The sequence below is a fragment of the Hordeum vulgare genome, chromosome 3H (genome assembly GCF_904849725.1).
Source record: "Hordeum vulgare subsp. vulgare chromosome 3H, MorexV3_pseudomolecules_assembly, whole genome shotgun sequence".
NCBI lineage: Eukaryota > Viridiplantae > Streptophyta > Magnoliopsida > Poales > Poaceae > Hordeum > Hordeum vulgare.
This window is the reverse complement of record NC_058520.1, coordinates 236,419,791-236,430,128: the sequence shown is the minus strand read 5'-3', so window position 1 is coordinate 236,430,128 and position 10,338 is coordinate 236,419,791.

Sequence of the window (10,338 nt, the reverse complement as noted above, 5' to 3'; positions counted from 1 at the left end):
TTTTCCTCTTCCTTGCTTTCATTTTCCTCTTTTTCTCTTCTTGTCCCCTTCTTCGGGCTAAATTGGCTAAGAATGCCTTTTTGGAGCTAATTATGTCATTTCGAGGATAATTAGCTAAGTATAGGTCATTTTTTATTAAATAGGCCATTTTGGAGCTAACTAAGCTAATTATGTCATTTAGAACAGCCTGCATCCGAGCCTCGTGTCGAAAGTTTTGAAGTAGGCGGCGACATTCGGTTTCGATAACCTTTGCCGCGTCGTCCTCGTATCCCTCCTCACACCTGTAGAAGGTCTGCAAACGAGACAACACCGATTAGTACAATAACTAGCTATGGTTGATTAGTACAATAACGAGACAACACCGAGACAACACCCAAGTAGTGCTCCCAGGTCATCCCTACCTCTCGCTCCCGACCGGGCAACGTAACAAACCCTGGGAAGTTTTGACGGCAAAGAACACCGAGGACGCTGTTGGGCTTGCGGACACCCTTGGCAACAATCCAACCCCTACAGTATGACAAATTGAAGCCAAAACATTAGATATTTGAGAAAACGCGAAGGCAAAAGGTTAAATAAGAGTAAATTAACTTACTTGTCCCCATTTGGCCTAATCGACCACCTCTGGTCGGGGGTCGCTGGCACGAGCGGGAGCCCCGAACTACCACGCTGGTAGACGGTATCCCACTGGGTATCCCCCTCACCCAGCTCCTCGTCGCTACCAGCATGGCCAGTTGGCTCAGGCCAGGTATCCCACTGGGTCTCTTGGGACGTACCCTCATCCCTGCTGTGCTCCGGAGTCGTGTGGAAGGAAGCCTTTGGGACACGAGTCTCGTGGGTCAAAGGCTCGTCGACCTGAGGCTCCTCGACCCGAGGCTCGTGAACCGGAGACCGTGTAGTCTCCACCTCAGACGAATCCACCCTAGAAGTCCTCCTGTGCTCAGGTGAATCAGCTTGGGGTGGTGGCGGAGACCGTGTAGCCCTACCTCTCTCGCGGCCACGTGTACCTTTAGTACAACATAAATACCAACATGAGTAATAAAATACCAATATGCATACAACATGAGTACAACATAAATACCAACATGAATACAACGTGTACCTTTAGTGCCTCTCGGCTTCGCGGGTGGTCGACCTCCTCTCACGGGGGCCGCTCCTTGCATAGTAGAGAGAAACACTCTCCGAAGAGGCGAGCAGGAATGGAAGTACCCATCCCATCACCCGCCGACGAAGAAGCAGCCGCGGCATGCTTTCAACCCTTTCCCACCATCTTTCAACACCTGTCATGACAAAGAGTAAATGAAATTAGTACAACATAAATACCAACATGACTATTAAAAATTTAATACCTAACATGAACTCAAAATTTATATATAGTATAATAGTTGAATACCTGACATGAACTAATAACAATCGTCCTCGTCTATATATGCTTCGGGGTCAATAAATGCATCGTGATCATCACTATCATCAATAAATGCATCATCATCATCACTATCTAGAAGAACATGTGGAAGGCCACCATTATGTAATCGGTCAAGAAGTGACAGGTCATCCGCAGCAGTAACCTCTTCTTCTTCCAGCTCTTCCTGTTCGGGCTCAGGGGTTAAGACGGATTCACTGTCGCTGTCTACTTCAATGTTCTGGGGTGAAGTAGAGCGGTTCTTGAAACGTTTCTTGGACATACGTGTTTCTTGGAAGAATTCTCCTTCATATGTGTCTGGGTTAATGTGAGGTTCGTAATCCTCTTCATTGAGGGTAGGTGGTCTAAAATGTGGTGGCACTTCATAAACGACATCCCAACCTTTGAGATTTGGATCAGTTTGGCAGGCCCACGGTAGATAGAAAACTTGTGTCGCCTGTTGAGCCGTAAAATAGACATCGGGAACATCTAAGTGGGTGTGTTTTATTACGTCCATGCAACCTACACGCTAATAGGTAAAGATAGGTCCTAATCCCACCTGAGTATGTGTAGACTCGGTTCGTTTTCCCATGCTCTGCTCCAGATGCGACGCACAATTTCGGCAGCACCTCCCCGCTGTTCTCCTGATACACGTCTCGGCAATAAGCAGAGAGGATGTTTACCCGTAGAACAACAGGGGAGGCACTGACGAAATTCCGCATCGGATCCGGAGCACAGCATACGGGAAAACAAACCCAATCTACACATACTCGGGCTGTCCATGGATAATGTTGGACAATTCGAAAGGATGGCGGTTATAAATATGCAAAGAAATGCATATTTATAGATGTCGCCCTTTCGAACGGGAGACGCATACTGGTCACACATACTCATGATTGAAGAAACCTATAGCTAGCAAGTTTCATCGGCACAAAGACCGGGACAGAGCAAATTAAGGGGGTAGGAGGAGAAGTCATTTGTGCTCACCAACAAACGCAAGGGCGGAGCTCGTCCAACGCACGTGGAGGTCGTCGAACAACTGCACATTGAAATTCACCCGATCAACACAAATACGATGTTTTTATAATTATCATGATCGGAAAATATGTGACCTAACTCATAATTTTCAAAACTATGACCCCGTGGGCCTCTGGAAGGCCGAAAAGCACCTTCTCGTTCAAAAGAAGGTAGAAGAGGTGTCGGGGGTCAGGGCTTAGTGGCGTCGGGAGTCAATGCCGTCGAGGGTCGGTGGCATCGGGGGTCGGGGGGTTAGTGGCGTCGGTTGTGGGGGGTCAGTGGCGTCGGGGGTCCAGGGTCAGTGGCGTCGGGGGTCCAGGGTCAGTGACGTCGGGTGTCAGTGGCGTCGGGGGTCGGGGGTTGGTGGCGTCGAGCGTCGGGGGTCGGGAGTCGTGGGCCGAGGGGCTGGGTCGGGGGCAGTGGCATCGGGGGTCGAGGGTTAGTGGCGTCGGGGGTCAGTGGCGTCGGGGGTCGGGGGTCGGGGGTCAGTGGCGTCGGAGGTCGATGGTCGGGGGTCAGTGGCGTCGGGCGTCAGGGGTCGGGGGTCGAGGGTCAGTTTCGGGGTGCCGGGGTTCCCTTTTCCTCTTCTTTCTTCTTCTCCTCTCTCCTCTTTTTCTTCTTCTTCTTCTTCTTCTTCTTCTTCTTTTTTCTCCTCCTACTCCCCCTCCTCTTTTTCTCCTTCTATTCTTTTTCTTCTTCTTCTTCTTCTTCTTCTTCTTCTTCTTCTTCTTCTTCTTTCTCCTCCTCTTTCTCCTCCTCCTCCTCTCCTCTTCTTCTTCTTCTTCTTCTTCTTCTTCTTCTTCTTCTTCTTCTTCTTCTTCTTCTTCTTCTTCTTTTTTCTCCTCCTCCTCCTCCTCTTCTTCTTCTTCTTCTGCTTCTTCTTCTTCTTCTCCTGCTTTTTTTCCTTCTGCTTTTTTTCTTCTAACCTAACTAACTAACCTAATTAGCCTAATAATCTAACCAAATAAACTAACTAAATTACCCTATATATAATAAAAAACTAACCTAATAAACTAACTAAAGTAATTAACTTTTTTAAAAAGAAAAACAAAAAAAACTCACCGGCAGGGGGTGGCGGCAGGGGGCGGCGGCGGCACGGGGGCGCGCGGCAGGGGGCTCGCCGCAGGGGGCGTCGGCGGTAGGGGGCGGCGGCGGCAGGGGCAGGGGGTGGGTCGCCGCGGGGAGGGGGTCGCCGGGGGGGGGGGGGGGGGGTGGGCTCGCCGGGGGGGTAGGCTCGCCGCGGGGAGGGGATCTCGCCGGCAGGGCGTCGCAGCCGTGGAGAGAGAGAGTGGTCGGGGTGAGAGAGAGAGAGAGACAGTGAGCGAGGTGGGGGGTAACGGCCTTTATAGGGAGGCCCCTTTGCCGTCCGCCCCCCGACGGCAAAGGGACGTAAGGTAGACGGCAAAGGGCCGTATGGCAGACGGCAAAGGCCCCCGGATTTCGGACACGGCAGGCATGGGGCCCACGCGTCCCCTTTGCCGTCTGCCCTGGGGCTCTTTGCCGTCTGCTGGCAGACGGCAAAGGACCCACACATGGCAAATAGTATTTTTGCCATGTGTCAGTTCTTTGCCGTCTGTATTGTGTCAACTGATGGCAAAGAGGTTCTTTGCCGTCAGCCAGCAGACGGTAAAGAACTGGCTGACGGCAAATTTCTGGATTCCAGTAGTGACTTATACATTACCTTATGTGATGTCACTACTTACTATAAGATCACCCTATGATCTTTTTAATTATTTTCCTTTATTTTGATTGCAATAAGAAAGTAAAGAAGCAAAAACTCAAACTAAACTTTATTATACAACTCTCACTCGATTATATAGATAGATCACGAAACTAGCACTCAGTAAGATGGATTGAACTAAAATTTGAGTTGAATAAATCACAAAATAACTAAAGATAGAACTAAGATTGATAAAGATAATAAGAGTGATGGTGATACAATACCGGGGCATATCCCCCAAGTTTTGCACAATATGAGGGGAGTGCCCAGACTCGTGTACTCAAGTCTCCTTCTTTGGTGATGAAGATGAAGGTTGTATTGGTTTAGATGAGGAAGTAGAAGCAAACTTGTCCTTCGGTTTCCATGCAAGTGTCTCACTATCATAAGAGGATGCAGGAGTCTCCAGAGTCCTGCAACTGGTAGCTAAACTCATACCTTTAAACCTTGTTTCATACTCAAAGATTTGGTTTTGAAGATCAACGATTTGGCCTTGTAGAAAATTGATTTGCTCGTTGAAAGTGAAGACGATATCCTTCAGGGATATCACATCCACCTTTTGATCATGGATGAATTCCGTGATCATGAGGTGATTGGCACTGAGTCCATGTTCCACCATGCCTTGGCAATAGAAGATCTACCGCTCCACCGCCTTGAGCATATCCTTCACAATTCCCGTCTTCTTGGGCCCTTGAACATCCCGGATGTGGAGTACCCCCTCACGCATCTCAATGGTTTGAGGGTGCTTCATCACCTCCGGGAAGTAGGGGTTGATGACCCTCTCAAAGAACTTGTCATTGGAGGAGCTTGATGAGGCCATGGTAATCTAGATCTGTCAGAAAAAACAACACGAAATAAGAGCACAGGATTTCTCCGTGATACTCGGGTCAAATCACTGGGAGATATATATAAAGAATTTGTATAGGGGGTAGTACTTGTCCTACAAGAAAATGGAGCCAGGAAGGTGCTCGATGTCCCCACTACCCACCAGGGCGCGCCAGGGGGGCTGGCACGACCTGGTGCCTAGTGGGCACCTGGTTTGCCTTCCCGTGTGTTTTCATAATTTTCTTAATGTTCCAAAACTAACATAAATTATTTTTTCGGATTTTTCACAATCCTTTTACTTACCGTATCACATACCTTTTCCTTTAAAGAGTCCTGGAGTGGTCTCGAAGGTCTCCTTTATATGTTCCTCCGGTGTCATGGTTTGAATAATATTTGTTTCAACATAAATAGGTGTACCTGAAATATAGTGCTTTCTTCTTTGTCCATTGACAACCTTCGGGTTAGTGCCTTTGGGATTATTGATCTTAATGGCTTTAGATGATAAACTTCTTCATATATATATGGTCCTTACCATCTCGAGAGAAGTTTTCCGGCAAAAAATCTAAGATGAGAATTGTACAATAGAACATATTCACCAACTTTGAATTCTCGCTTTTGGATTCTTTTGTCAAGACATCTTTTAACTTTTTCTTTGAATAGTTTGGCATTTTCATAATCTTTGGTTCTCCATTCATGCACAGAGCTGATATCAAATAACCTCTTTCTACCAGCAAATTGTAAATCATAGTTGAGTTCTTTAATTTCCCAATAAGATTTATGCTCTAACTCAAGAGGTAAATAATATGCTTTTCCATAAACCATTTTATAAGGAGATATACCCATAGGATTTTTATAAGCTGTTTTGTAGGCCCACAATGCATCATCTATGTTCTTAGACCATTTATTTTGGGACCTATTGACGGTCTTTTGGAATATTAAATTTATTTCTATATTGGTTAATTCTACTTGACCACTAGATTGAGGATGATAGGGAGATGCAATTCTATGGTTAACATTATATCTAGCAAGCAACTTACGAAAAACACCATGAATAAAATGTGAACCACCATCAGTAATTAAGTATCTAGGGACTCCTAAACATGGGAAATAACTTCCTTCTGCATTTTTATTGAGCTGTTATGGTCAGCACTACTCGTTGGAATAGCTTCTACCCACTTAGTGACATAATTAACAACAACCAAAATATGTGTATACCCATTAGAGGAAGGAAAATGTCCCATATAATCGAATCCCCAAACATCAAATGGTTCAATAACAAGTGAATAATTCATAGGAATTTTTGACGTCTACCAATATTACCAATTCGTTGGCATTCTTCACAAGAGAGGACAAACTTACAAGCATCTTTGAAAAGAGTAGAACAATAAAATCTAGACTGTTGTCGGTGCACTAAAGACTGGGGTCTCTAGTGCCCTAGACTTCTGCACGGGCGCGAAGCCCCTCACGGCAGGGCATGGCAGAGCCTAGACAAGAAGCTCCCCCAAGATATCCAAGGCCCCGGCCAGCCTTACTTGCGAGGAAGACACCCAAGGCCACGTTCATTTGATGGACGTGATGAACGCACCAAGCACAAGACCCCGGGGGGCTTCCCTCACCGAGAAGACATCCGAAGCCCCCGACAAGCTTCCTTGCCGGGACGAAGCACCAAGGCCCTGGCAAGCACCCTTGTCGGGATGACGTGACAAGGAACTAGAGGGCGATCGCCCTTGCCATAGTGCCACCCCCCCCCCCCCCCCCCCCCGAGTTCTGGTGCAATTCGCATGCGCTAGTCGGGCATCCAGGTGTCGAAACACCTGGACACATGTCTTCACCAGCACTCAGCTGACATGGAGAAGACGTGCATTTAATGCAGCTGACAGCGGTAGATAGATAAGCGCCGTTGTGTGTTCACTGTATCATCTCGTGAACCTACCATCGAGCACTGTGGGTGACCCCTTTCGCCTATAAAAGGAGGCCCTTAGCTCATTCCCAAAGGAGTTTAGACTCTATGGAGATTGGCCAAGAAGACGGTTACCATCACTGCTAGCGAAGAACAAAAGAACGCTTAACACGATCAGACGAGCATGACGTAGGGTTGTACGCATAAGCGGCCCGAACCTGGTTATAAAAGGCTTTGCCGGGTGTTGATCGTTGGGTCTGCTCTTGACGTTGTTTTCCCCCTCCCAACGATCATAAGGGTATCACGTTGATACCCATAGGTTTCGACCTAGCATCACCGACATCATTGGCGCGCCAGGCAGGGGGAGGGGGAGAACCGCGTGAATTGGAGCAGGCTCAACACCGGCTCCATCAAAGTTTGGGCGCTACACCGCGTTCCTCCAGAAACGGAGTACCGCGGCGGGCGCCATGTTATGGTACGGTTTCCCAAGGCCCACGTGAGCGTGTTGCTACACGCATGAGCGGGGCAGGGAGGTGGAGGCTCCAAGAGCAGCATCATCAGACCGATGCGTCGCTCGTGGGCCAACGCGCAACTATCGAGGGAGTGCATGGGCGCTTCACACACGCCCCGCCGCATACTCCGGTGGACGCACCTCCGCGGAGCGATGCATAGTTGTTGAGGATTCACCACACATTCCCAAAGCCCCGGCGCGCACTCCAGTGCGAGTGTTGTGCCCGTGAGAGCGTCACATCATCGCCCAAAGATGCGCTCGGGGGCTCCGCCAGCACGACCTAGCGAGAGAAAAGCAAAGGGGTTACACCCTGGCTGGAAGTCGTTGCCGGAGAAGAGACCGCCAGTCACGAATCATCGGCAAGAAGTCCTTTCTAGAGAAGATACTACCAGGAGTGGTGATTCCCTGCTCGCTGAGGGCTCCTACGCCCCGTGCGAAAGATCCGAGCACTCGCGGCCGCGGCGCGCATAGATAAGTCCTTAATTTTGAGATTCAGATTTGAAGTAGATAAATCATTTGCTTTTTCCCTTCAGAAGTTTCCAATCTTTGTGTGAGGAGTTTGCGCGTACTGGGACCTTCCCAAAGCTTGGTGCACCTTGTCTTTGCGTCGAACTCGTTCAAACAACCTAAATGGCCACAGAGCGCCTTCAAACAGTTGCGAACCTGATCAACAGAGCAAGCGGCTACGTAGGACCCGATTTCGTCTCAAGCTGCGCTTGGCGATTTCCATGGTTGAATCGAACGCAACAAGGAGCCTTGCCGGTAGTTGTTGGCAAGCTCACAGATATGCAAGAACAAATCATACAAAGAACGGAACCGAAAAAGGGAAAAATAGTCTTTTTTCATTCATATGAATAGATACATTTAGGCTTCTCTTACAAAGTGTGGTCGTCCTGACCTAAAGACCCTGTATTTTGACGAGAGCCGACCCGCGCGGAGGAGTGAAGCTCAAGAAGACAAAAAGGCAGGCTATCCCCCGGTGCAGCCCTGGCTGGTGGAAGGACCAGCATTGCGCAATCAAGAACTACGCTGGGGGACAGGGCGACAGGAGGAGGTGAAGGGGCCGGGTCCAATGCTCGTGCTGCCCCAAAGAAAAGGCGTCGATGCTGGGCCCGGCCGAGAGGGGGAGAGGCGTGAGCGAGCGCTCGAAGCAAGGCCATCAGTCAGACGGATCTCGGGGGATCGTACTCCGACCTCACATCCCGGGCTCGCGACCTCCTAAGAGCTCCACCGCCGCCGCCGCCCCCCTCGTCACCATCGCATGAAGAGGAGCTCCCAATGCCGCTCGAGCAACCTTCGCAGCAGTCGAGAAGCACACGTGGGGCCCCCTAAAGCAACATGGAGGCCCGCCACAGGAGCAAGCCCCGGGGAGGACGGAGGCGTTGGAGTAGCGCTCCGCCTCCCCCGTCCTCGACCGCTGCGGCGACCTCGTCCCCTCGCCCTTCCTCTACCACGGGCGTTCGGGCCGTCTCCCTCCGCGGCACCCTCCGAAGCAGTGGCATGATCCAAACGGGATACCCTCGCCGCCCTCACGGCCGACAGTGGTCAAGCTCGTCCCCTAACCATGGTTACGGGCAAGTGCCACCAGTAGACACAAGAAGATTCCAAGGCCAAGACCGACGAGTTGGTGGATCCAAGAGCAGTTGAGTGAGAAAAACCCCTCACAAACCCTCTCAATTTATAGGATGCGGCGCGGGGACTAGCCTCCCTTAATCCATAAGCCACCACCCTCTGCGACGAATCGCTCGAGCTCACGGGCGAGCAGAGAACCGCCCTGATGTGTCGATGCATGCACAGGCAGACCTAGCCACTACTGCACCTTTCAAGGCCTCGTCTGCCACCTGTCCATCAATGACTACGCATGCCACGCGCATGGCAGTGGCATTTCAGGATACGGAGAGGCCACTCCGTGCACGATCTCCCACTTCGCGCATCCGATGGGCGGCGTGGGGAAAGGCAACCGCCAGCAGAATCCTGCCACGAAGGTCCGTGCACCTCTTTGGGCCTGGCCCAACAACGCTTTGCGCATGCGTGTGGCCGAGGCCGGAGGGCTCCTATCGGTGCACTAAATACTGGGGTCTCTAGTTCCCCAGACTTGTGCACGGGCGCGAAGCCCCTGACGGCAGGTCATGGCAGAGCCTAGACAAGAAGCTCCCCGAAGATATCCAAGGCCCCGGCAAGGCTGTCTAGCCGGGAAGACACCCAAGGCCAAGTTCGTTTGATGGACGTGATGAACGCACAAAGCACAAGACCCCGGCGGGCTTCCGTCGCTGCGAAGACAGCCGAAGCCCCTAGCAAGCTTCCTTGCCGGGACGAAGCACCAAGGCCCCGGCAAGCACCCTTGCCGGGATGACGTGGCAAGACACTAGAGGGCGACTGCCCTTGCCATAGTGCCACCCCCCCTAGAGTTCCGGTGCAATCCGCATGCGCTAGCAGGGCACCAGGTGTTGAAATGCCTGGGCACATGTCTTCACCAGCACTCAGTTGACATGGACAAGACGTGCATTTAATGCACCTGACAACGGTAGATAGATAAGCGCCACTGTAGGTTGATTGTATCATCTCATGAACCTACCATCGAGCATTCTGGGTGACCCCTTTCGCCCATAAAAGGAGGCCCTTAGCTCATTCCCAAAGGGGGTTTAGACTCTTTGGAGATTGGCCAAGAATACGGTTATCTATCTACCGTTGATGAATAACAAAAGAATGCTTAACACGATCAGACGAGGAGGACGTAGGCTTTTACGTGTAAGCGGCCCGAACCTGGGTAAAAAAGGTTTGCCGGGTGTTGATCGTTAGGTCTGATCTTGACGTTGTTTTTGCCCTCCCTACGATCACAAGGGTATCATGTTGATCCCCATAGGTGTCGACCTAGCATCGCCGACAACTGTAATACCCGGTGTGCAGTTCTATCACCTACATGGAGTCCCCCATAAGCCTCGGTGTGACACTTCTGAAGGATTTGTTAA